Source organism: Acanthochromis polyacanthus, chromosome 22 (assembly GCF_021347895.1).
Source record: "Acanthochromis polyacanthus isolate Apoly-LR-REF ecotype Palm Island chromosome 22, KAUST_Apoly_ChrSc, whole genome shotgun sequence".
NCBI lineage: Eukaryota > Metazoa > Chordata > Actinopteri > Pomacentridae > Acanthochromis > Acanthochromis polyacanthus.
Genome location: NC_067134.1, coordinates 2973828 through 3000502, shown reverse-complemented (window position 1 = coordinate 3000502; position 26675 = coordinate 2973828). Strand labels below are relative to the sequence as shown.

The 26675-nt window shown below is 43.5% G+C and overlaps 2 protein-coding genes across 17 annotated transcripts in view; both read right to left on the bottom strand.

The window, feature by feature from the left end:
• Positions 1-26675, bottom strand: part of LOC127530226 (NACHT, LRR and PYD domains-containing protein 3-like) — a 499749-nt gene that overhangs the window by 176917 nt on the left and 296157 nt on the right. The gene's annotated exons all lie outside the window — the stretch shown is intronic.
• The window catches only part of LOC127531975 (gastrula zinc finger protein XlCGF26.1-like), an 84461-nt gene that overhangs the window by 42267 nt on the left and 15519 nt on the right, over positions 1-26675 (bottom strand). The window lies entirely within an intron of this gene.

Sequence of the window (26675 nt, the reverse complement as noted above, 5' to 3'; positions counted from 1 at the left end):
TTTGACCAACAAAGGCTCCAAAGAAACATGAACAAGTCCAGGATCAGAGTCAGACAGGAGTTCAGGACCAGAGTCAGACCGGAGTCCAGGATCACAGTCAGACCGGAGACCAGGATCAGAGTCAGACTGGAGTCCAGGATCACAGTCAGACCGGAGTCCAGGATCACAGTCAGACCGGAGTCCAGGATTACAGTCAGACCGGAGTCCATGACCAGAGTCAGACTGGAGTCCAGGATCGCAGTCAGACCAGAGTCCAAGACCAGAGTCAGACTGGAGTCCAGGATCAGAGCCTCATATCAGGTTTTATAGTTTTATACTGAGCCTGTTCAGAGTCCAGACCAAACACTGACTGCTACTAAACAGCTCATTACTGCCCTAAATGTCTCTCATAGACTCCACATACATTTCATTCAGATCCAGATGCTGATCAGACAGCAGGATTATTGCTCAGGTGTGCCTTAGGCTGGCCTCAATAAAAGGACTCTCTGAAATGTGCACTTTAACTGTACTGGGGGGGTCAGAAAATCAGTCAGGATCTGGTGGGACCATTTTCCTCCAAGTCCAACACATCTCCTTGGCATAGATGTGATCAGTGATCAGCTGATTGTGTTAAAGCTGGTGTGGTGGGGGGGCAGTGATGGCCTGAAACGGACGAAAACCATCATGAAGTGGTCGGGACACCACGGAGAAAATAAAATAGAGGAAATAAAGGACATTAATGTGTACAATACCATTACACATGGGTAATAGTACTGTTTAATGCATGTAATAGTACTACTACATGCAGAGTATAAGTATTCAAAATACTGTACTACCACACTATTACACTTCAGTATAAATATACACACAAACTGTATGCATATGTTAAAATGTCATGAAAATACTCTCATTATTCATGTACTCTGTAGATCCACTAGCAGTCAACAGTTTGGACCTTGTAGATGAACACATCCAAACTATAAAAGAACACAAATGGAACCATGTTGGAAACAGAAAAGTGTTAATATTCAGGATTAATCTGCAACGTAGAAAATAACACAAATAAATAAAAAGCATTGAATGAGAAGGAGAGTTGGAGTACTGATACACATGTACTCTGTGTACTGATATACAGGATTTATTTAATGTTTTAATTGTGCCACAACAACGTTTTTTTAGTTAAAATACGTCGAATGATTCAATCAGTTTTATGTTTGACATATATATAAAAGATAAAAAACAGTTTAAAGTGTCTTTTGCTCACATTCAGACGGAGAAAAGAAACTGCGACACAATGACGGTAAAAGACGGAACTAATTGGAGGAACAGGTAGGACCATGACATCACTGTTGTCTGGGCAACCAAGTAGGAAACTCATTTCTACATGATCTGACAACAGCACTTCACAGAGGGAACTAGCTGCCAAGTTGCCCAGACAACACCCAGAACAACAAGCCAAATATGTTAACTACTGAAAACATAAGGCAGGGACTAAACACACCTCTACAAGCACAACCAACATCATGGACACACCAGAGATTTGCTCTCACTCACTGATTGGCTGAAGGATCCAAAATCAGACACCCTGCCCGCTAAAGCAGTTCAAGCAGTTTTCTAACAAGCGCTCTGTCTGGAACATGAAGCAGACCAAGAAAACAACACAAACACATGACACACAACATCAGCTACAACTGGATCAGTGCTCTGCTCTTATTTTGGGAAGTTTAATGACTGGAATGATCCATGAACCAGATCCAGGGCTCTTCAGAAACACTGGGGGCTACAGTTTGGGATGTCCAGCTCTAATGATGCCACTGAGTCCAAACAACAAACTGAGTCTCACTAAACAGCACATTTCAGTCACCAGTTTGGTGTTGAGGATAAAACAGGATCAGATGAAATGTCCAGTCCTCAGTCTGATGGGATGTCTGTGTCCTCTGGAAGAAAACGTCTCTCTGTCTGCACACTTGCTTTTAAAGACTCTGAGCCTCATGTTTGTGTTTGTTGGTGATGAAGGAGGAACCTCAGAGACTGCAATCAATCAAAGTTCTACTTACTCAGCTTCTTCCCACCAGTACAGATCTCTGCTGTCTGGGTTTGAGCAGAAACATAGAAAATCCTGGACTGCTTCTCCGTCACGGTCCTCTGTGTCTGCAGGCTGCTGTCACTCTGAAACACCTCAAACACATCAGAAAGCTCCTTTATTGGACCTGATTATCACAAATCATTCACCTGCAGTTCCTTCTAGCTTCCACTCCCTTAGAAAGAATTAAAAACTGATAAATTTTCTGACCTGTGAATGTTTTCTCTATTTGGAATAAAACAAAAGAATGAATATAGAACACACACACACACACACACACACACACACACACACACACACACACACACACACACACACACACACACACACACACACACACACACACACACACTTACACACACTGCGTTTTCCTATCCTTGTGAGGATCTACCATTGACTCCCATTCATATCTAACCCTTACCCTAACCCTAACCTTAACCCAGACCAAAACAATGCCTAACCCTAAAGAAACGTTTTTGCACTTTTACTTTTTTCAGTAACAACAACATGGCCAAGAAAACACTGTTTGCATTTGTGGGGACCCAAATCAGGTCCCCACAAATGACATTTCTTTTGGTTTTCCTATGGTTGTGGTGATGGATCCACAACTCCTATAATTACCCGCCCACACACACACACACACACACACACACACACACACACACACACACACACACACACAGCTATGTTTTTCTATCTTTGTGGGAACTTACCATTGACTCCGATTCATATCTAACCCCTAACCCTAACCCTAACCTTAACCAAACCCTAACCCTAACCAAGACAATGGCTAACCCTAAAGAAACGTTTTTGCACTTTTACTTTTTTCAGTAACAACATGGCCAAGAAAACACTGTTTAAACTTGTGGGGCCCGAAAGATGTCCCCATAAGTGACGTAGTTTTTGGATTTCCTACAGTTGTGAGGACATTTTGTCCCCACAATGTAGCAAATGCTAAAACACACACGCACACGCACACGCACACACACTCGTCCTCGTCAGTTTCATTCATGTCCTCGCTAGAATTAATTCCCACCAACACAGTGCTGTCTATGACTTCCTGACAGAGATGAGCTAACAAGCTAACATAATAACAGTTGGTTTATCAGCAGCCTCCAGTAGCTAAATATGGCAGTTTGTGGTCTTTAACGACTTAAAAACAACTTTTTAGTCCTATGAAGGAGTGAACACGGAGCTGTGGAGCCACATTTCTGCTGCTGGAACTAAACTAACAGCAGCTAGAAAACACTTTAAAGTATCTTTTACTCACCTTAACACAGAGAAAACAAGCTGCGACACGAAGACTCTCCAGGTAAAACTCAACTCACCTCAGGAATGGGTGCAACTCACATACTTGACGAGAACAGTCTTGGTATCAAGAAACAGCCTGAGCCTCATGTTTGTGCTTGTTGGTGATGAAATCAACAGCCTGCCTCTGCAGAGCCAGAGGCACCGAGAGAACCACACCTTTGGAGGATTTTTTGTAGACAGCTACCACAATAGATGACCACTGAAGTGCACAGTTTATGACTTAAATGCACAACTTACAGTTTTAAAGGATGATTTCACTCAAAATACACTTAGAATTTTAAAGGATTATTCAGGGAGTATATCCTAATTAAGATTAGAAAGGTTAAATTCATCCAAATATTACTTAAGACTTGTGTTCAGCAACATGAAATTTATATGCCTTTACTCATTGTTTTGAGCCATGCTTTTATTCTGAAGGAGGTGTACACTGATACACGGAAGTGAAGTTTTCTGTGAGTGTTGGAAAATTATTGCTTGTTGTTTGAAGGTCTATGTTGATGAAGTTCTTAATAAAGATGTGGTGGTTCTACCTGTTCATGAAGAAGGCTGGAATTAATTCCTTCACAGCCTGCATTTGGACAAATTGTGAAATTATCAGATAAAACATACTGGCAGGGACAGCTGGTATAAATGGGCTAACAGGGTAAGCCCTCCCAGGCCAACACAAAAAAGATGAGAAAATTATTTTTCAAATCACTTACAACAGATTGTTTTAAGTTTAGGTGAGAACAAAGGTAGCAACAGCACCAATCAGTCAAACGAAAAACATAGAATATCTCTAAATCGTTCTTGTAAGTGATTGACAGGTGTCGTGTCCCACCTCCGTGATTTACTGATAATTTGGGCTAACTTCAGTCAGCCCACAGGCCTTTGACGCAGCGAGAAAAAGTTAAGCTATGGCGGGCGTTAGCAGGTGGATTATTTGCTTTCATGTCCATTTTCCTCAATGTCTTTGGAGGAAAAGCTGGAAGTTAAGAGACTGGGATCACATCGGCCGTCGATGTGAGCTTCTTTTCAAATAAGGTAGGCCCATGTCGACCTGTTAAAGGACTGTGACACCTTGTTTTTGCTGAGGTCATCTGTTGTACTGAAGGCGTGTTTTGCACTACATGTACTGATACTACTGTGAACATGCAGGGCTGTTATTTTATCTGATTCCATTTTGTTGTTTTTCACAGTAAAGATAATCGGAGTAGAAGAGTCAAGGTGGTGACGTCATCAATGTTCTAGTTGGACGTTAACGAAGCGTTCCCCTGTTATCTGAGTCTGAACAATCAGTGCAGTTTGTGCACTGTGAAAAACAGGCCGATGTTAAAACAATAGTTCAGTTAATTAGTTCTGCGTAGACAAACTTTTTCCTCACAGTCGATCACATCCTCCTGTCAGACCTCTGATCCACTATTGGAGAAACACTGAGACACACATTACATGAATAAATAGACATAACACTGATATATCTGATAAACTGCACTGATTTCACTGTTTTAATTTGGTAAAATATATTTTATTTCAAGCATTTCATGTCAGTATACCATCTTGTGAAGTGAGCACCACTTCCAGACTGAACAGTCTTCTTCTTCAGTTCTTTTTCTATCCCTTGACAGAATTCCTCCACTTCACTGAAATATTAGACAGACGACATGATCACTGCAGGCTTCACAGAAACACCGACAGCACTTAAAAGAGTTAATTCACTAACACTGGTGCTCCTCATTGAAGGTGAAAACTGCTTCAGAAACATTTAAAATCCATCCTTTCCCCTCACCTTTGATGGGGATCTGGACCACTGAAGGACTCGGCCTCCTGGAAGGACAGATTTTCCTGCAGACAGAGCAGATATGAAGAAACATCAGATTAACCATGAAGAACATGGAGCTTCACTGTTGAACCTTTTTCCCAGCAGACATTTGGACTGCAGCCCACAGGTGGAAGAACTGATGAATGAGGTCCATGAAGGTTCTTCTAAACTCTGACAGAGAACCAGGAGAACAGCACCAGCAGCTCTAAGAGGAACCAGCATGAAAACACCTCTGGTTTAAACTGGGACCAGTTCAGATCCCTGCAGCTTCATCAGCATCATTAAAGCTGAAAACTCTCAGTATTAGACATTTTAAGGTTGTTGCTGTTTAACGTAGAGACACACAGAGATCATTTCATGTTTCTATCATCTGATGAAGGATTCATTCATCTGCTGGCTGGAGTTAATCATCATCATCTGGAGCTGGACTGATAAAATCTGGCTCTGACTCAATGAAGCTAATCAGCAAACAAGCTAAGTGTCAGAGCTCCCTTCTCATCCCCTGTCTTTCCCATCTGGCATCCCAAAATACCTTTTTCCCCATCTCTCTCCCTCTCATGCTCCTCTCCCATCCACTCCTCTGCCCTGTCTGTCTTGCCTGTCTCCCATCCGCTCCTCTGCCTTGTCTCTCCCCCTGCAGCTCGGTGCCTGAGTGGAGTCTAGCTTCTCAGCTGACTCCACTCAGGCAATCAACCTCCTCTACGGCTCCCGGACAGCTGAGGGAAATCACACTAATTACTCACCTCAATAGTAAGTACCGGCTCATCCTTCCACTCCCCGCCAGATTGTTGAACCAAGACACCACAGTCAGTTCACTCTCTAGCCCTCTGTAAAGACCTGTTTAAGTTTGCTTTCACTTACTTTGTTTTCTCCTGCTCCTCACACAGTTCAGCTGTCCGGGATCCCCCGCCATCCTCCTTCCCCTCCGGCTCTCCCCAGACCATTCATCACCGGTTTCTCCCTGCCTGGACCCCCCTGTTCCTGCCTGGACCCCCGTTCCTGCCTGGATCCCCATTCCTGCCTGGACCCCTTCTGTCCCTGCCTGGACCCCCCCGTTTCTGGCCAAACCCTCCCACTACACCAGCCGCTCCTGCACCCTGGATTTCCCCCCACTGTGCCATTATTCACCCCCCCCCCCCAACAATAAAACTCCTCCTCAGTCCACCAGCCTTGATAGAGTGGCTCTCTGCTCGGGTCCAATCCGCTCGTTGTATGACAGAACAATCTGGCCAAACATGGACCCGGAGAACTCGCCGCCAAGGCCAGACCTGCCCACTCCACTCGACATCAGGCAATTCCACCAAACATTCGTGAATTCTTGAGTGCTCCTCTGACTGACTCCCCTGGCAGCCAACCGGGCCCTGTCTCCCCGCCGCCCATGGAACCGCCTGCCAAGCGGCCTGGCCGTCGAAGACGCGAGGCCAGGAGGCACCGTGGCCCCTCGGCTCCAGTTCCGCCCCCGGAGGGGCTCCCTTCCCTGGATCCTGTCCCCGTGGTGGTCGACGCCCCACCTCCAGTCCCCGCGGTGGTCGACGCCCCGCCTCCAGTCCCCGCGGTGGTCGACGCCCCGCCTCCAGTCCCCAGGACCTCGGCAGCCTTCGAAAGGCTTAAGGCCTCCCCCGAGTCCCTTAAGAGGCTCTGCGCCTCCCCTCCAGATCCACCCCCGGAGGGGCCCCTGGATCCTGCGCCGCCCCCGGAGCTGTGTTCAGTCCTGCCCCCGAAGGACCCACCGGACCTGGCTTCGTCCCCGGAGGGGTCCCGCCTCCACCGGCCCCCAGTCCGGCCTCCAACCCAGTTCCCTGTCCGACCCCCAGGCCGCCCGCCGGAGCGGCCCCTCCCATCTGTCCGGCCCCCGGGCCGCCCGCCGGAGCGGCCCAGCCCGTCTGTCCAGTTTTCGGGCCGCCCTCCAATACGGCTCCTCCTGCCTGGCAAGCCCCAGTCTGCCAAGCCCTGGGGCCTCATTTATAAAACATTGCGTAGGATCCATACTAAAGTTTGCGTACGCCGAAAATACGAAAAGGGCGTATGCCCCTCGCCCCTGATTTATGAAACTTTGCGTAAGCACAGCTGCATGCAATTTCTTGATAAATCACACACCAGCTGGAAGATTGCACAGGTGGATCCACCTCACATTCCGCCCACAACACATCCACATTTTACCATGAATGGTCAATGCAAAGTAACTCATGTATGTATCTGTATATAAATAAGCTGCGGGATCCACGGCATTTCACGCAGCGCCAGCCGGCAGTCTTTTCACTGCTGTGCGTCAGGATGAATGAATCATGTGTGACCCAGGCCACCCTGCCACTAAATTTGTTATGATCATGTCCGATGTACAAATAATTTGCACACTGATTGAATGTGCATTTTTTCGGTTCACATAGAGAAATTCATCTTCACTCAGGGGTTGTGGTGTGAAGCATGTGTCTCTGTACAGGGCTGATTAATGGTTGGACGCTCATCCCATTCGGCCGCATATGGATAAATAAACAAAATTCTTTACTTTTTTTTTGCCTTTTTACTGTGATAGTTGCAGTGAAGAGTGACAGGAAATGGGGAGAAGAGTAGGGGGAAGACATGCATAAAAGTGCTGCGGGCAGGAATCGAACCCGGGCCACCGCGGCAGAGACTACTCCTGTAAATGGGTCTTCTGCTTTCCCCGATGAGCCATACGGGCGCCGGGTGATTAGTAAGCAAAATTATTTAATAAAGATCACCGCACCGGCCCCAGATACCGGCCCTTCAGTCAAACGACCGAATGAAATAACATTCAATCCGCTCCTGTTAATATATGAACATAGTTCTACAAATACAGTGGTCGGCCGAATGGCGCACTATATGAGCATCTACAACAATGAGGGTTTATAATTATCCGGCTCTACAAGTCTAATATGTGATAACAATAAAGGTTTGAGATCAATCTGGTTTCAATTCGCCACTTCACCCTCCAGCACTGTCGTTCCCTCTGTCTCCAAAATGTGCTTAAGCAAGCATCAAAGTTGGCGCACCGGTGCGCACATTCTCACGCCAAGTTTTTTTTTAGAAATCACAACGAACACAGCGTATGCCACTTCCTATGCAAAGTTTGTGATTTACTCCCTGTTTTGTGCGTAAAGAAGCATCAAGAATCAAGGTTGGTGCGCTGGTGCGCACATTCTCACGCCAAGTTTGTTTTTATAAATCACAACCTTTGCATAGAAAGTGGCGTACGCCCCAGGCCCGTCCAGTCTCCTCAGAGGTGGACCCTTCGGCAAGTCCAGCTTCGGCCGGCCCCACCTCCAGACCACCCTCTGAAGCGTGCCCTCCGCCCGGTCCAGTCTCGACCTGTCCCGCCTTCGGGCCGTCCCCCGAAGCGGACCCTCCGCCCCGTCCATGTCCGGCCTACGGTCGGTCCTCCGGAGCGGACCCTCCGCCCTGTCCATCCCCGGCCAGTCCGGCCTACGGTCGGTCCTCCGCAGCGGACCCTCCGCCCAGTCCATCCCCAGCCAGTCCGGCCTACGGTCGGTCCTCCGCAGCGGACCCTCCGCCCAGTCCATCCCCGGCCAGTCCGGCCTACGGTCAGTCCTCCGGAGCGGACCCTCCGCCCAGTCCATCCCCGGCCAGTTCTGCCTTCGGGCCGACCCCCGGAGCTACTGCCCGGCTAGTCCAGTCCCCGTCCTGCCCTGTTCTCAGTCCGGTCCAGTCCCCGTCCTGCCCTGTTCTCAGTCCAGTCCGGTCCAGTCCCCGTCCTGCCCTGCTCTCAGTTCAGTCCGGTCCAGTCCCCGTCCTGCCCTGCTCTCAGCTCTGCTCAGTTCAGTCCAGTCCTGCTCTCAGCTCCGCTCAGTTCAGTCCAGTCCTGTCCAGTCCTGCCCTCAGCTCCGCTCAGTCCAGTCCTGCCCTCAGCTCCACTCAGTCCAGTCCAGTCCTGCCCTCAGCTCCACTCAGTCCAGTCCAGTCCAGTCCTGCCCTCAGCTCCGCTCAGTTCAGTCCAGTCCTGTCCAGTCCTGCCCTCAGCTCCGCTCAGTTCAGTCCAGTCCTGCCCTCAGTTCCGCTCGGTCCAGTCCTGTCCTCAGTCCAGTCCTGCCCGGTCCCAGCCCAGTCTTTAGTCCTGTCTTAGTTCATTCCCTCTCCCAGTCCAGTTGAGCCCAGGTCCAGGTCCAGCTCCAGCCTAGAGTCCCCTTCAGTCCCTCTCCCATTTCTCTCCCTCCTGTCCTTCCTGTCCCTCCCGTCCTTCCCTCCTGTCGTTTCAGTCCCTCCCGTCCTTCCCTCCTGTCGTTTCAGTCCCCACCGTCCTTCCCTCCCTCCCATCCCTCCTGTCATTTCAGTCCCTCCCGTCCTTCCCTCGTGTCTGTTCCCCTCGTTTTTTCTGCCCTTCCTGTCCTTTTGGTCCCTTCCGCTCCGTCTGGTCCCTGTGTCCTTCTGCATGTCTCTGTCTGCTCCTTGGTTGCCCCGGTGGGCCCCTCTTTGATTGGGTCCATGAGGCGCCGGGAGGCGCCCGTTGAGGGGGGGGGTACTGTCAGAGCTCCCTTCTAATCCCCTGTCTTTCCCATCTGGCATCCCAAAATACCTTTTTCCCCATCTCTCTCCCTCTCATGCCCCTCTCCCATCCGCTCCTCTGCCCTGTCTGTTGTGGGGAATATTCATTTTTGCATGTGTATTAAACTATCATGTTTTTATTGCTTTTGCATATTACTTATAATCATTTTAATTACTCTTTGCTTATCAATTATAATCATCATTTTAATTACTTTTTACTTCATACTTATGATCATCATTTTATTACTTTTACTTATAATCATCATTTTAATTACTTTTGCTTAGTAATCATGTTATTACTTTTATTCATTACTTGCAATCATCATTTAATTACTCTTTTACTATTACTGATAATCATTATTAACCTTCGTTTGATCATATTATGTGTTAATCATATATTAATGTGCTTGCAACTTGTATTAACTCTATACTCAAATGTATTAAAGTGCTTATGGGTGCATGTTTGAATTCTAGTTCTGGATGTGCAGGTTGTCACATACGCATAGAAAGGCAGAGACAGGGTGAAAAGTTCAAACAGCAGCTAGATGCTGATGTGGAAGAATTAATCCACTGCTATAATGGATCTGTGTCTGTGTGTGTATCTGACAGCAGTCTTTTTTGCCCTCTGACTGAAATGGTTTACAGATAGCCTGTGGTTTGTTTCCTCTGGAATAACTGCCAATATCAACAAAAGTATTGTTTGGAGATAAGGGTGCAGGTGTTCGCGTGAGAAAGCTTGGGGGAGGCTGTCTCCCACAGGGGAGGTGCCGGCAAGCCAAGAGTTTTTGATTAAGATTATTAGGGAGTAAAGATTCGCTCTTTCCTTAATTGTGCAAATACTGGCAGCTGGCAGTGGCAAAAAGAGAGATGAGTTAAGGGCCTGAACTGACCTCTGCTCGGAGGGTTTAAGGGGTTCAGTTGTCAGACAGTGGGTTCAGAGGGCTCCCGGGACCTTTCTCAAGTGTTTGTTTGTGTCTGTGGTGTATCGAAAAAAACACACTTTACATCTTGGCATCTGCAGATTTGGCTCCTGGATTCTCTGATGTTTCAATGGTGGGACTTAGATATTTTTAGACCTAGAACTTAGGATTAAATTACAAGTGTTAATGCATAGAGTGATCAGGTTACACAAAGATCTTACGTAGTGGGGCAACTGGCCCCCACTACAAAGCTTAAACAAGAATAAAAGTTAAAGTATTGAACCATAAAACACTGTTGAGAATTAGGATTAATAAATTTAGCTTAGTGAGAAAATACTATAGAAGAATCTAAATTAGCAATGTATTAAATTAATAATAAAATGGGAAAGAACATAGGAATCTGGTATTAATAAGATTAAAGTAAATCAATAAAGGGAATGGGATCATTCAAATCTGCCATAAGGTGTGATTAAATTATCAAATTGTTGTTTAAAGTTAAGTTGAATAAAACTGAATCAGTAAATAGTTTAATTCAACACCAAATGGAACAGAAATCTGCAGATCTCAGCAGAACTGAGCTCTTAAAAATCTGTGTAGAGGTCACAGGGGGCGGCCACATACACACACATTCAGAGACACCTCTTGCAGGAGGAAGACGGAGGTGATTGGACAAGACCCAAGACATCCGGAGAGGCTGTCTCAGCGTGGGGCCAATCAGAAGACTGCAATTTCTTAGTTTAAAAACTCATGTATTAGCTTAGAGATTCATTCTTTCTTGTGATCACAGCTGCATGCAGAGAACCTTTGTCTAGCTTTAGCAGTTTTCTGCTGTCAGCATCTGAACAAGATAGAATCTGCGTGCACGCATATCTGTCCATCCTTTGCATTTTTTACTAAATATTCTTAACTGAATATTTTGACTCTGAGTCTTCCTTGCGTCGTGTTTTTTCCTCAGGAGCAGTAACAAAAGAATCCGTTTTTCTGACACTAGCAGAGAGCGTATTTCTGTCTCATTCTCACCTGTTGAACAGGGACCACATTCTGTTGCTATGATCATGATTTATGGTTTTTAAAATGCCATACAACGTCAGGCAACACTCTAATCCACTTCGGCTTTTGGTTTCCTCTTTCCAGTGTTCCAAATGAGTTTCCTAATATTGAATTTTATTTTGGTTTTCCCAGATTAGTGTTTGGAATGCAGTGAGGCTGGTTACTGTGTATGTGAGAGGAGTTAGTTAATCCCAGCACCAGCTGACATGGAGACTCTTTCTGGACTCAGTTCTTGGCTTTGGAATGAGAGTGTTCGGTGTTTAAAGATCAATTATCTGCCTAATTCTTCTCTACATATTATGTGTGTGTTCCTGTGTTTGTGTAAAATGCAGCTTTAAAGATTCTGTTGGATGTTTGTCCCATTGGGTGAAACTACACTCTAAAAAAAGTTTATCCTCAAAAACAATAATAATAAAAATAAGGCAGCAGTTAGCATCAGCCTCCCTGAGTTCATCTAGTGAAATTATATTCCATGGTGAAGCTGTATTGAATCAGGAGGTTTAATCTTTCCTGTATGATCAACAATTACTGAATATCTGACAACATAAAGGAACTGGAATTGCTGATTGGACTAAAAAAACGTTATGAAGTCAAATTAATTGATTACCACAACTTGAATTTTGCTTTAATCCAATCAATGCAAAAATTTCACTTTAAACTACACAAAATATTAAGTTGGTGTAATTATCATTATTGTTCATTAGTGTTGTGTTGGGAGTTACTCCGTGATTCACACTTTTAATGATCCTACCGTATGGTACCATTATTTTTGGTAAACTGTCATTTGGTCTGAGGAAAATGTTTTAAAACTCTGATGTTATTTTTTTCATATTTACTGCAAGTTCTGACTGTTTTTGGCTTTGAACTATCTCATGTGTAGACTTGCTGTCTGAGTCAGAAATGCAAAAAAAAATATCGCAGTTAGAAAGAATTTTAATACGTTTTGGAGAAATCTGCTAAAAATCTGTTCAGTTTGAATTTAGGGAGAACTCATTTTAAAACGGCATGAATATTACAGACTCACTGACATTAGTTATACTTTTCCATACAATGCAAAATATGTTCAAAATGCAGCATTTTATTAAAGTTGTAGCCTTGTCATGTAAGTCTGCCATTCTTTCATTGACATGCTACACTCTACTTCCCCTTTTTTCTTAACATAATCACTTTTCCCTGTTTGTAAAATCTATGCAGGTTGTTAGAAATGCTAGCAGACTAGAAAGTGTCAGTAGTTAGATTATAGCTAAAACCTAATGAGCTGAATGTTTCACTCAGATAGTTCTTTTTATGTTTTCATTTTTGATTTCCATAGTTTAGAGTGGAATGTGTTGAAACCATCTAAATTTGGATTCAGAACTGTTTCCAGGCCTCACTTTTAATTTTTTTCTGCTTGTTGTTTTTTTTGTTGCAAGAGAGTACAAAAAAAAACCATATAAACTCACAACTGATTATTTTTGTTTAAAAATAGTACAAGAAGGAATGCAGAAAATCTGTGTAGTTTTTTTTTTTTAAAAAAGAGGACTTGGTTACAAGATTATATTTTGTAAACTGAAACAGATTCTGCTGCCCTAAACAGTGCACCAAAATCTAGTTTAGATTTTGGTTTTATATTTCCAAAATTGGATGTAATCATTTTAGAATCATATGTTTGCATTTAGGGGCTGCACAGTGCAGTAGTGCTTAGCACTTTCGCCTTGCAGCAGGAAGATCCCTGGTTCAAATCCCGGGGTGGGCCTGGGATCTTTCTGCATGGAGTTTGCATGTTCTCCCTGTGGATGCGTGGGTTTTCTCCGGGTACTCCGGCTTCCTCCCACAGTCCAAAAACATGCTGAGGTTAATTGGTTACTCTAAATTGCCCGTAGGAGTGAATGTGAGTGTGATTGTTTGTCTGTATATGTAGTCCTGTGACAGACTGGCGACCTGTCCAGGGTGTCCCCTGTCTTTGAACAAGTCAGCTGGGATAGGCTCCAGCACCCCCCATGACCCTAGTGAGGATAAAGCGGTGTATAGAGAATGGATGGATGGATGTATATGATGGCAGTTTTGAGTTTCCACTGACTCTTAATCTTATTTTATGGAATCGTTGAAGTGTGCATCTTTGCCACAAAAACCATCATGTATTTACCTTTCATGAATTTATTATAAATCTTATGAATATGAAAAAATGTGCTGGGTGAAAAATCTACTCACACTGGTGTATGAATGTGTGTGAATGTTGGTGGTGGCTGGAGGGGCCGTAGGCGTGGATTGGCAGCCACGCTTCCATCAGTCTGCCCCAGGACAGCTGTGGCTACAAATGTAGCTTACCACCACCAGAGTGACAATGTGTGAATGACGATGGATTCATTGCAGGTGCTTAGAGTATGCCTGAATAGAAAACTGCGATATAGATCTAATTCTAAATCTAAATATTTCATCTGCTACTTCTTTTAGACTGGTCACAGTTTTATCATCATTTCACTGCTTCCTCTCTCATTTTCACACATTTTTCCATTAACAACCCTAAGGATGCAAACTGATCAAAATAAACCACAAAAAGAGCAAATGTTAGCTTGTCAGTGTTGTGAAAACTTCAGTCTAACATGTCAGTGTGTAGTTTGATATCTGGAGCTGAGTTGCAGCTCGTTGTCTGGACTTCTGTCTTACCTGAATGTTTCCTATCTGGCTGAGGAGGCTTCATTTTTCTGTCACAGTCTTTGCTCACAATGTCTTCACAAGTTTCACACTTGAAATCTTCACCACAACTCTCCAATATCTCCAAGGGTTGTGTGTTAAACTGACTTTCTCAAATGTTTCAGTGTTTTGTTCAGAATATGGAATGTGGTAATGTTGTGTCTCTCGGTATTATCCAACTTCTACCAGAGTAGAGCACAAAAGAGACAGAGACGGATTTACTGCTGCAGCCATTCGAGCCATTTATTTTCACACACTCCAGTATATCGGCGCGCCCTCTAGTGACTCTTAGAAATAATAATGACGCCTCACAGCAGGCAGAGATTAGTTCTGTAACCCACAATACATAACAGGTAACAGTTGTTAGTTCTTCTCTCTGACATCACAATGGACTTTTAAAAAATGCATTTACTGTCTTAGTACTTGTTCTCTGTGCAATGACAGTAAAGTTGGATCTAATCTAATCTATAAAATGACCAAAATGAGACAAAAATGGACAAAAGTTTTCAGTGGTGAGAAAAAGACCCAAACAGAGTCTACTGAACGGTCCAACAATGTTATGGGACAGTTCAAATGGGACACAAAATGACCAAAATGGAACATAAAACATCCGACCAAGATAGAAAAATACCATAAAATTACAAAATGGACATAAAAAAAGACCAAAAGTGGTCAAAATGGGACTAAAATTAAGCAAAAATGACAAAAATGACCAAAACCAGGCACAAAAATTAGCAACAAAATGACAAAAATGAGACATAAAATGTACAAAATGAAAAAAAGCAATGTGAAACTGGTGTAAAATGACTAAAATGAGAGATAAAATGAGCAAAACAGACCAAAAACAGATCAAAATAACCAAAAAAAAAAAAACATGAAAAGATGCAACATTTTTAAAAACGGACCAAAAGATGGAAACTGATCAAAATTAAACACATAATGACACAAATGAGACACAAAATGATCCAGAAATCTTCTCTTACAGTCATGAAACTGTCCACATTTATTCTATTCAACATTCTGAGGGTTTTACAGAGAGCTTTGTTTTGTTTACTGTCTGTGGACCTGGAAGGAGCAGCTTCATATCTGGAAAAAAGATTCACAATCAACGGTTTGTTTAACAGAAGAGATCATCTTAGTTCAAAGTGGCACCAAATCCATGTCATGTTTGGGTCGTATGTTGGCCTTTAACTTTGAGCAGGTGTGTTATTATTTACAGTGTTTATGGTAGAATGTGGCCGTTTTAATGGCAGATCACATGGAAGTAACATGAGCAACCAGCTGTGGGTGCTGGGTCGTCACCCAATTCCTGGAGCAGAAAACACAGAGCTACATGCAAAGACAATGTGATTTGAACCAAAACATTGATTCTTGTATTTTAACAATATAATTATGATTAATCATCAGAGAATCACTGAACCAGCTCTGCATCTAACGGGTTCCTGCAGCCCAGAGGGATCTGAGGAATGATTAAGCTGGAAATTCACCCTGCTGCTCACTGCCTCCATCCAGACGTCTATCCCTCTACCACTGATAATTCATTTAACTGAATAACCACTTTGAATGATTTAATTAATTTACCAGTCACGTCTGTTAACGACAGCTTTCCTCTTAATAGATTTTACAACTAAGACACTCAAGAAATTAGACCTGAATTCTGTGAAGGCCGGATCTCAAGGACTTTAAGTTTGTGGAGGACTTCATGAACTTTTACTGAACCCTGCATGGAGAAATCTTCTTGGCAGGGGTTCAGTCTGTGTCCAGTGTGCATAGGCTGGTGTCGTTGTAGGGTTCCTTGTTGGTTGGACGTTGGTCCAGACCTGGCACGTGCAAGGGGGGGCTGGGGGGGCTGAAGCACCTGCCCCTTTTGCACCTCATGCCCAAAGTGCCCTTGTGTCAAAGTTTTTTTGTTTTGTTTTTTTTTTTAAGTGTGTGTGTGTGTTCTTGTACTTGCTACATTGTGAGAACCATTTTCTGCATTTAACTATCAAAGTGAGGACATTTTTACAAAGTGAGGACATTTTGGCCGGTCCTCACTTTGAAACAGCCATGTTTGAGGGTGAAGACTTGTTTTTAGAGAACAGGTATGAATTGAGGTTTGGTTAGGGTAAGGATTAAGTTTAGGCAATCAGTTGTGATGGTTAAGGTTAGGGTAAGGCTCTAGGAAATGCATTACGCCTATGGATGTCCTCACTAAGATAGAAGTACAAACATGTGTGTGTGTGTGTGTGTGTGTGTGTGTGTGTGTGTGTGTGTGTGTGTGTGTGTGTGTAAATCTGTGTGGTCCAAAATAATAAATAACTCAAACAAACAAAAAAAATAATTCAGGTCTACCCTCAGTTGGTCACATGATCCAGGTAGACGACAGTCACGGCCCTGACATGCCCTGACGTGCCCCGAAGCTCACCGCTAATTTAGAAACGAAAGACCCGAAGGAGGACAACCAATGGTCTGGTGCTGCTAATCTTGAAAGGGAAGACTCAAGGAAGGACAACTGATGGTCCGGTGAGTATGTTTTGCAGCGGTACTCGTTTGTGCACGGTGTTTTCTTGCAAGATGACTGACGAAGTAAAGTGAGCATCCTGTGTGAGTGTCTGACTCTCACACACCTCTCATCAGTTATAGTTAGTTAAACATCGCTAGTTAACCACACAGCGTGCTGAGAGGATAAAGTGTGCCAGACTTCTTTTTGTTTCTGTATGTTTCTTTTGTCATGGGCAAAGTGCATCAGAGAGATGTATTATTTTACTGTCAGTGAGCTGCAGTGTGTTTCCTGTGTTTCTAGAGGCAATGAGGCAGAGGTGATGTTATTTCACTGAAACTATGTACATGTATATTCACTTAATTTTGGACTGGAAATTATTGTATTGCTATATAAATACAACAACGGTAACAATTAGAATTAGAAGAATTTGAATTGTGATTTTCTCAACCTCTCATTTCAACATATCAGTATTTGTTGAGAACATTTGTATCTGAATGTCTGTGTCTGTGTGTGTGTGTGTGTGTGTGTGTGTGTGTGTGTATATATATATATATATATATATATATATATTTTTACACACACACACACACAAAATTAATATATATGATATCCATAAATATAAAATATATAGCTTTTATAACCTTGCTCTCTTGCGCAAAGTGGATAGTCAAATTCAATAAAAGCACAAATCAGTTTAAATACATGATTTCTGTATCAAATACTTTTTTTATGCTTTATTATTAGCACTATGAATAATAAAGGGCAGATTATGAATCAACCCCATGGAGTAAATCTGTGGTTATACAGTGTATGTCTTGAAAAGGTATGAAATGTCACTGCGCTTGTGTGTGTGTGTATCAGATTGTGGTTTATCAATCATATTTCAATTTGCAGAGATGCCTCGTAAGGAGAGGAGGTCGAAAGAAAAACAAAAGGAGCTGCGTGAGGCTGCGAAAGGCAGTGGATCACTCACCAGCTGGATCACAAAGAGCACAAAAGGTAAGAATGACACAGGTGTGTCGTATGTTGTGATTTTATGTTTCATTCTTTCAGAATATCTGCTGCTACAATTCACCCAGGTATATTGTAGGTATGTTTCTGTATGGTGTTTATGGTGTTTCAAATTCGTGCTCCATGTGCCCCCCTTTGAACTCTGAGCACCTGCCCCTCCAAAGGTCTCTGCACGGCCCTGGTCCAGACTGGTCAAAGCAGCACTGTTCACCATTGGAAGAGTGCTGACAAGTCTGAGAGTTTTGTCCATCTGTTCCGTTCTGCTTGGAAAACAAACACACAAAAACAGAGAACGTCAGTGTTTCCTGCAGCATTGAAGAACTGATGCCTTGCCTGAGAGAGAGAGAGCACCCCAAATGACATCTGAAGACACTTTTACCTGTTGGAATTTAACATTCAGTTTTCTGATTACGTCAGAAGCCCTAATCTAACATATATCCCCAGATTAACCTGGCCCAGAATGTGTCAAAACGAATACAGGTTAGACTGAACGATAGCTAATAATGTGTTAACAGAATTCAACTGACCACAGTTTTTCAAAACAGTTTTGAAACAATTTTGCAGCAATAGCCAAAATTATCCAATACATAATTGTGTGTACACTGTGACTGAGACCAGTCTTTACATACCTCACTGTGACACTGATTGAATGCTTTCTTTCTGGTGTGGATCTGCTGGTGTTGTTTCAGGGAACCTAAAGTTGTAAAAGTCTTCTGACACTCGTCACATCTGTATGGTCTCTCCCCAGTGTGGACACGTTGGTGAATTTTGAGGTATGCAATGGAGCTGTAGCGTTTCCCACACTGGTCACAAATGTATGGTTTGACCCCAGTGTGGGTCACTTCATGAGCTTTTAACTGTGAGTACAATAGAAATGGTTTGCCACAGTAATCACATGCGTACACATCATGTCCAGTGTGGATGCGTTGGTGACGTTTTAATCTCTGTTGGGAGCTGAAAGTTTTTTCACAGGAGTCACAGTGGTACCGCTTTCTACCAGAATGGGGGCATTGATGGATAAACAACTGTTCATGTTGAGTAAAGGTTTTCACACACTGATCACAGTTGAATGGTTTAACTCCACTGTGAATGAGTTGATGGCTTGTTAGATTACTCTTCTGATTAAAAGTCTTTCCACATTGATCACAGTTGAAAGGTTTAACTCCACTGTGAATGAGTTGATGGCTTTTTAAGTGACCCTTCTGAGTAAAAGCTTTTCCACACTGATCACAGTTGAATGATTTCACTCCACTGTGAATGAGTTGATGATTTGCTAGAGTACTCTTGTGAGTAAAAGCCTTTCCACACTGATCACAGTTGAATGATTTCACTCCACTGTGCATGAGTTGATGACTTGTTAGATGACTCTTGTGAGTAAAAGCCTTTCCACACTGATCACAGTTGAATGGTTTAACTCCACTGTGAATGAGTTGATGTTTTGCTAGATCACACTTCTGAGTAAAAGCCTTTCCACATTGATCACAGCTGAATGGTTTAACTCCACTGTGAATGAGTTGATGACTTGCTAGAGTACTCTTCAGAGTAAAAGCCTTTCCACACTGATCACATCTGAATGGTTTAACTCCACTGTGCATGAGTTGATGACTTGCTAGAGTACTCTTCAGAGTAAAAGCCTTTCCACACTGATCACAGTTGAATGGTTTAACTCCACTGTGAATGAGTTGATGATTTGCTAGAGTACTCTTCTGAGTAAAAGCCTTTCCACATTGATCACAGCTGAATGGTTTCACTCCACTGTGAATGAGTTGATGTCTTTTTAAGTGTCCCTTCAGAGTAAAAGCTTTTCCACACTGATCACAGCTGAATGGTTTAACTCCACTGTGCATGAGTTGATGACTTGTTAGATGACTCTTGTGGGTAAAAGCCTTTCCACACTGATCACAGTTGAATGGTTTAACTCCACTGTGAATGAGTTGATGTTTTGCTAGCTCACTCTTCTGAGTAAAAGCCTTTCCACATTGATCACAGCTGAATGGCTTCACTCCACTGTGAATGAGTTGATGCCTTTTGAAGTAATCCTTCTCAGTAAAAGCTTTTCCACACTGATGACAGCTGAATGGTTTCACTCCACTGTGAATGAGTTGATGTTTTTTTAAGTGTCCCTTCAGAGTAAAAGCTTTTCCACACTGATCACAGCTGAATGGTTTAACTCCACTGTGCATGAGTTGATGACTTGTTAGATGACTCTTGTGGGTAAAAGCCTTTCCACACTGATCACAGCTGAATGGTTTAACTCCACTGTGAATGAGTTGATGGCTTGTTAGAGTACTCTTCCGAGTAAAAGCCTTTCCACACTGATCACAGCTGAATGGTTTCACTCCACTGTGAATGAGTTGATGACTTGCTAGAGTACTCTTCAGAGTAAAAGCCTTTCCACACTGATCACAGCTGAATGGTTTGTCCACAGTGTGAATACGTTTGTGAATTCTTAGCTTTGTTGCTGTGATAAAAGTCTTTCCACATTGCTCACAACTCAGTGATTCATCTCTTTTTGCTGTTGTTGCTGAACCATCCTTATCCTCCTCAGAGGTCCCACATCTCACTCCATTGCTGTGTTTACATTTCTGTAGCAAAAGACAAAGATAAAAACAGAGGCAGTGATGGAAGAGCAATCATGAAAAAATTGAACCTCAAAGTCTCAATTCCATGTATTTGGACACGAGGCCGAAACAAGATCAAGAATCTGCAGACATGCTAGCAGCTTTGTCATTAGAAACCTAGAAATGTGTCAACAGCACACTCACAATGTCAACAAAACTATTTTCACAGGCCGATAGTTTTCAGCTTTCTGCACGGTAGTTTTAGAATATTGGGTAGTAAAATCTGTCGATCACCGTGAAAAGCAAAGCAGAGCTGGGACTGATGGGATTGTACCACAAGGATCTCTTGATCCCCAGACTTTCCGTTAAGTTACATTACTGGAGAAATGTACAATATGAAAAGCATACAACATCAATGTCCAGATTTCGGTCTTAATGGCAGCAGGGTCAATTCAGACCACCAGCACTTTCTTGTTTCTCCTAGGGGATCAGATGTTGATACCAGTCCAGAAAAGAACTGTAATTCTGCCACTGAATTCTGGATTTGACCCCAACGACCCGGGCAATTTGTTGTGCAGCAGTTACACAAGCGTTCACCATCAAACAACAAAAGCAACAAAACAGTAAAACAGTTAAAGGAATAGCAACGATTAAAGGAAATGTTTGAAAAATTTAAAAAACACAGTAAAAGAATTACAAGCAAAATAAAAGCATTTAAAGAAAAATCAAACAAAACATAAGATAGACAGGGATATCGGCAGCAATCTTGGTCATTTAGTCAGATGTAGTAAAAGTTTTCAATAAACGGCCACCGATGTAATCAGGTAGAGGACTTTTCTTTGGTCTGCACTGTTTGAGACACCAGATTACATTGCCCACATCAAGAAAGGGATTCTGTGGAGAGGCTGACATGACACAGTTTTTAGACTCAGCCCGTTTAGCCCTAAAATCATGGGAGTCAAACCTGACATAAAAACTGTTTAGACTTTGAGTCAGCTCAAAATCAGAATTATAACCACTGAGCTGAACTCTCTCACTGACACATTAATTAGTCCCAGTGATCAGATTCAGGCCATCCCGGACTGAACTGAGGTTGTTCATTTTGAGTTGAGACTCAAGTTTGTCTTTGTGTCCAACCTGCCTCCTTCCATTTCACCCCCCGCCCTGGACCCAGTGCGTTGCGTCGTGTCGGGCCGGAGAGGGCATGAATTTTAAACAACATGTCACCACTCCCACACGTAAAAAAGGAAATACTTTAGATATTATTTTAACTTATGGACTGTCAGCAAACATCACTGCAGTGACTGATGTTTGTTTTAGTGATCATTTTTGTTTATTCTTTGATGTGTGCTATTTTAACAAGCAAGAAATTCCAGAACGAATTGTTAGGAAACGCTATCTTACTGCAGAAGTGGCTGCAAATTTTATTGAAATTTTAAGAGATACCCCTCCGGATATTTTACCCTCATCTTGTGATTTTATTGTCGATGGTTTTAACAGTAAACTCAAATCAGCCCTTGACAGGGTGGCTCCAGTTAAATTCAAAACATTAAAAACAAAACCAACACCTCCATGGAGAGGAGAAGAAATTTTACAATTTGTTTGCTGTATGTGGATTGGTGGGTTGGAGGGGTGGTTGTATTTCTCATTTTTAATTTATTTTGTCCTTTTATTTCTATGTAAAGCAGTTTGTGGTACAAATTTTGCATGAAAAGTGCTATACAAATAAAGTTTGATTGATTGATTGTATTGTCTTGTCTTTGTGGGTCCTGATCTCCTGCTTTATTTCCTTCTGTCGGTTATACAGATTTAGTGCATTTCCTTCTCTGAAGACTGTTTTCTTTCTGTACAGTAGGTCTTTAAGATTCTTAGAAAGCCATGGCTTAGTGTTCGGATATAGTTTAACATTTTTTTCAGGAATAACACTGGTTTCACAGTCTGTGACCCAGCTGCTCACAACATCAGTTGGTTCATCAATATCAGCTGAGGACTCCTTAAACACGTCCCAGTCAGTAACCTCCAGACATCCCTGCAGAGTGTGACAAACTTTCATTCTGATGTTCTGCACTTTGCCTTGCTTCAGTACAGTGGTAGACAGGGATAAGGAGGATGCAGTTGTGGTCAGAGGAACCCAGAGGAGGGAGGGGGATGGACTTAGAAGCAACTAGGGCTGGACTGGAATATCTCGAATATCCGGATATTAATTTTGGTATCCGAATATTCGCCGCCGCCCCCCCCGGACGCTACCGGGCGGAAAGAATATGCGGCGTTACTGTCTTCCCTCCGCCTTTGGTCCATCGGCACATATGGGCTCATCTCGTCGTGTGATCACATAAACACATACACATATGTCTATGTGATCACCCCCTCCTCCCTCCAGACGAAAATATTCGGAGCTCCTCTCTTCCCTGCGCCTTCGGCCCAATTCGGCTCATCCCACCGTGTTCTTCGGCTCATTTCGGCTCCTCCATTCGTGTTTGTAAACACCACGCGAATGGCCGGGTGGCTGCAGACTCTGACGTCGCGCTTCACTTCGTTGCATAAACACAACACAAGATGCTGAAGACCTCCACTGTTTGGGAATTCTTCAGTCAACTGAAGACAAAACGAAGGCAAAATTTGGACACGGGAGACCAGACGAACGGATCCGAATATTCGGGCCGTCTCCACCACAAGCCGCCGACGCGCACAACCCCCACCCCGTCGGACGTTACGGGGCGGAACGAATATTCGAATATTCGTCTTTAATAGGGCCCGAATATTCGGAGGCCAGAAACCACTATTCGGGCCAGCCCTAGAAGCAACTTTCACATTGTTGTAACTAGGCATGCCGCGATTTTTGAAAAACACGATTTAAATCAGTTTTTTTTAATGATTCGAATCGATTCAATTAAACCATGAATCGCGATGTGGCCTCCACGCCAGCAGAGGGCGCACTCGAGCAAAACTACGTTCTCTATATGTGGCGCCACTCCAGCGACAACAGGAAAAAAGAAAAAAGGGAGAACAGGGGGGCGAGTGGGCTAACTTGGCAAAGACTGGTTTATCGGAAAAGTTTTTATTCATCATTTATTTATTTATTTATTTAATGTGGGATGTTTTTCCATTCATTTTATTTTAAGAGAAAATATATTTTAAGTCATTCTTTATTTTTTTTAATTCGGAATTTATTAGGGTCCGAGCACCGAGGGTGCCGAGCACAGGCGGTGCAAGGGCACCGACTGTCCAAGGCACCAGCGGTGCCAAGGACCCTATTGAAACCCTAGGGTTTATTATTAGGGTCCGAGCACCGAGGGTGCGAAGGACAGGCGGTGCAAGGGCACCGACTGTCCAAGGCACCAGCGGTGCCAAGGACCCTATTGAAACCCTAGGGTTTATTATTATTATTAGGGTCCGAGCACCGAGGGTGCGAAGGACAGGCGGTGCAAGGGCACCGACTGTCCAAGGCACCAGCGGTGCCTCGGACCCTATTGAAACCCTCGGATTTATTTATTTATTTATTTTTTTTCTCCCGTAAAGTAAATTGGCTTTTTGGCGGCCTTATCATACTCCAAAATGCGTGAAATTTGTTGTGCACATCAGGACTGGTGAAAAATTTGATATTTTATGGGAGTTGCGCATGTGCGTGGCAAAATGGCTCTATAGCGCCACCTGCAAACTTGAAAAAGTAGTCATTAGGCCAACTGCCACAATGTTTCATGTACAGCTACAATATTTGGTGGGCATATGCAGAACATCTGGACACACCAAAAAGTCAATTACAGCCACGCCCTAAACCCAACAGGAAGTCGGCCATCTTCAATTTGCTGTAAATTTTTCAAACTTAATCGCTCCTCGGGAAATGAATTGCCTTTTTGGGGGCCTTATCATATCCCAAAACGCGTGAAATTTGACGTGCACATCAGGACTGGCGAAAAATTTGATATTTTATGGGAGTTGCGCATGTGCGTGGCAAAATGGCTCTATAGCGCCACCTGCAAAATTGAAAAAGTGGTCATTAGGCCAACTTCCACAATGTTTTATTTACAGCTACAATATTTGGTGGGCATATGCACCACATCAGGACACACCAGAAAGTCAATCACAGCCACACCCTAAACCCAACAGGAAGTCGGCCATCTTGAATTTGCTGTACATTTGTCAAAATTTATAGCTCCTAGTGGATAAGTCTGAGAGAACTGAAATTTGGCCAGTACATGCACCAGACCTTTCTGATGAAAAGTTATCAAAAACTCAACCAGAAGCCAAAAGGTGTGGCCATGGCAGAGCCTCAAACAACTGATCCTTCGCCATGAAACAGGAAGTGGTGTCTAATTCTTCTCAACATGCTACAATCTGCCTGAAACTTTACATGTATGATGACAGTCCTGTCCTGATGTCATCCACATAGGGATATTCATTGACAGTCATAGCGCCACCTTGTGGTTTCAGGAAATAGACATCTTTTACACTTTCATGCCCTATTGTTACCCAGTTGATCATATTCACTTCAAATGCAGTGACAACAGCCTAAACACATTGATGATGCATCCCAGTGAAAATGGTGACTTGTCATCAAAGGGCGTGTCTATGGCGGCCAAACCAATTTCGATGTTTCGCCATGAAAATTTAACAATTCATATCTCAGCTGAACAAGATCCTATCTGGCACAAACTTCACATGATGGACACCAGGTCCAGTCTGAACACATCCACACTCATAAATTCTGAAAAAGTCATAGCGTCACCTGTTGGTAATAGTAAGTTTAAGGCCTTATATTTTCAGGTACAATGGCCCCAAACGTGGTGATATCATGCTGGAAATTGGTCAGTCGAGTCTTCACCTCTTGACAATCCCACATTGTCAAGGGTGTGACATTTCATGCAACGCTGTTGCCGTAGCAATCAAATATCGCCATGAAAAACAAAGTGCTATTTGACAGGTTAGAAATACTCCAATGCTCACGAAAATTACCACACACATCACCATCGACCCAAGGAACGACACCGTATGCATCTCGGCACTGCACATGCTATAGCGCCCCCTACAGTATTTTTAACAAACAGCCCCCCAGCACATTTCACCTACATCCATGAAATTTGGGAGGCTTATAGAGCACATCAGGACGCACAAAAAAGCCTCTTGGAGCCATGTCCTAAACCCAACAGGAAGTTGGCCATCTTGGATTAATTGTGAGATTTTTGATGATTTTTCTCATTTTTGAGAGTTAATACCTCCTAGGGGATAATTCCAGGAGACCTGAAATTTTGTCAGTCCACACAGCAGGACTTGGTGATGAAAAGTTATCAAAAGTTTAACCAGAAGCCAAATGGCGTGGCCATGGCGACCATCAGCGTTTTGATGCTTCGCCATGAAACATCAACTGCTGTATAACTCTCCTCTGCATGCTCCAATCTGCCTCAAACTTTCCATGTGTGATCACAATCCAATCCTGATCACATCTACAGGCCAACAGACACTCTCAGTCGCAGCGCCACCTGTTGGAGGGACAGTAAATGCTGTATAACTGGCCTCTACATGATCAAATCAGCCTGAAACTTTTCATGAGTGATCAGAGTCCAGCCCTCATCACATCCACTGTGTGAAATACACTCTGAGTTACAGCGCCACCTGGTGGATAGACAGGAAATGCTCTATAACTGCTCTGAACATGCTACAGTCTGGCTGAAATTTTACATGTATGATTGGACTCTGGTCCAGATGCAATTCAGAGGCCGACATACACTCTCAGTCACAGCGCCACCTGGTGGACGTGCGTGGATTCACCGACCAGCGTGGATGCGAGGACCCGTCCATCGCTGCTTGCAGCTTTATTATTTTTATTAGGGTCCGAGCACCGAGGGTGCGAAGGACAGGCGGTGCCAGGGCACCGACTGTCCAAGGCACCAGCGGTGCCAAGGACCCTATTGAAACCCTAGGGTTTATTATTATTATTAGGGTCCGAGCACCGAGGGTGCGAAGGACAGGCAGTGCCAGGGCACCGACTGTCCAAGGCACCAGCGGTGCCAAGGACCCTATTGAAACCCTAGGGTTTATTTTTTTTTTATTTTTTTTTTCTCCCGTAAAGTAAATTGGCTTTTTGGCGGCCTTATCATACTCCAAAACGCGTGAAATTTGGCATGCACATCAGGACTGGCGAAAAATTTGATATTTTATGGGAGTTGCGCATGTGCGTGGCAAAATGGCTCTATAGCGCCACCTGCAAAGTTGAAAAAGTAGTCATTAGGCCAACTGCCACAATGTTTCATGTACAGCTACAATATTTGGTGGGCATATGCAGAACATC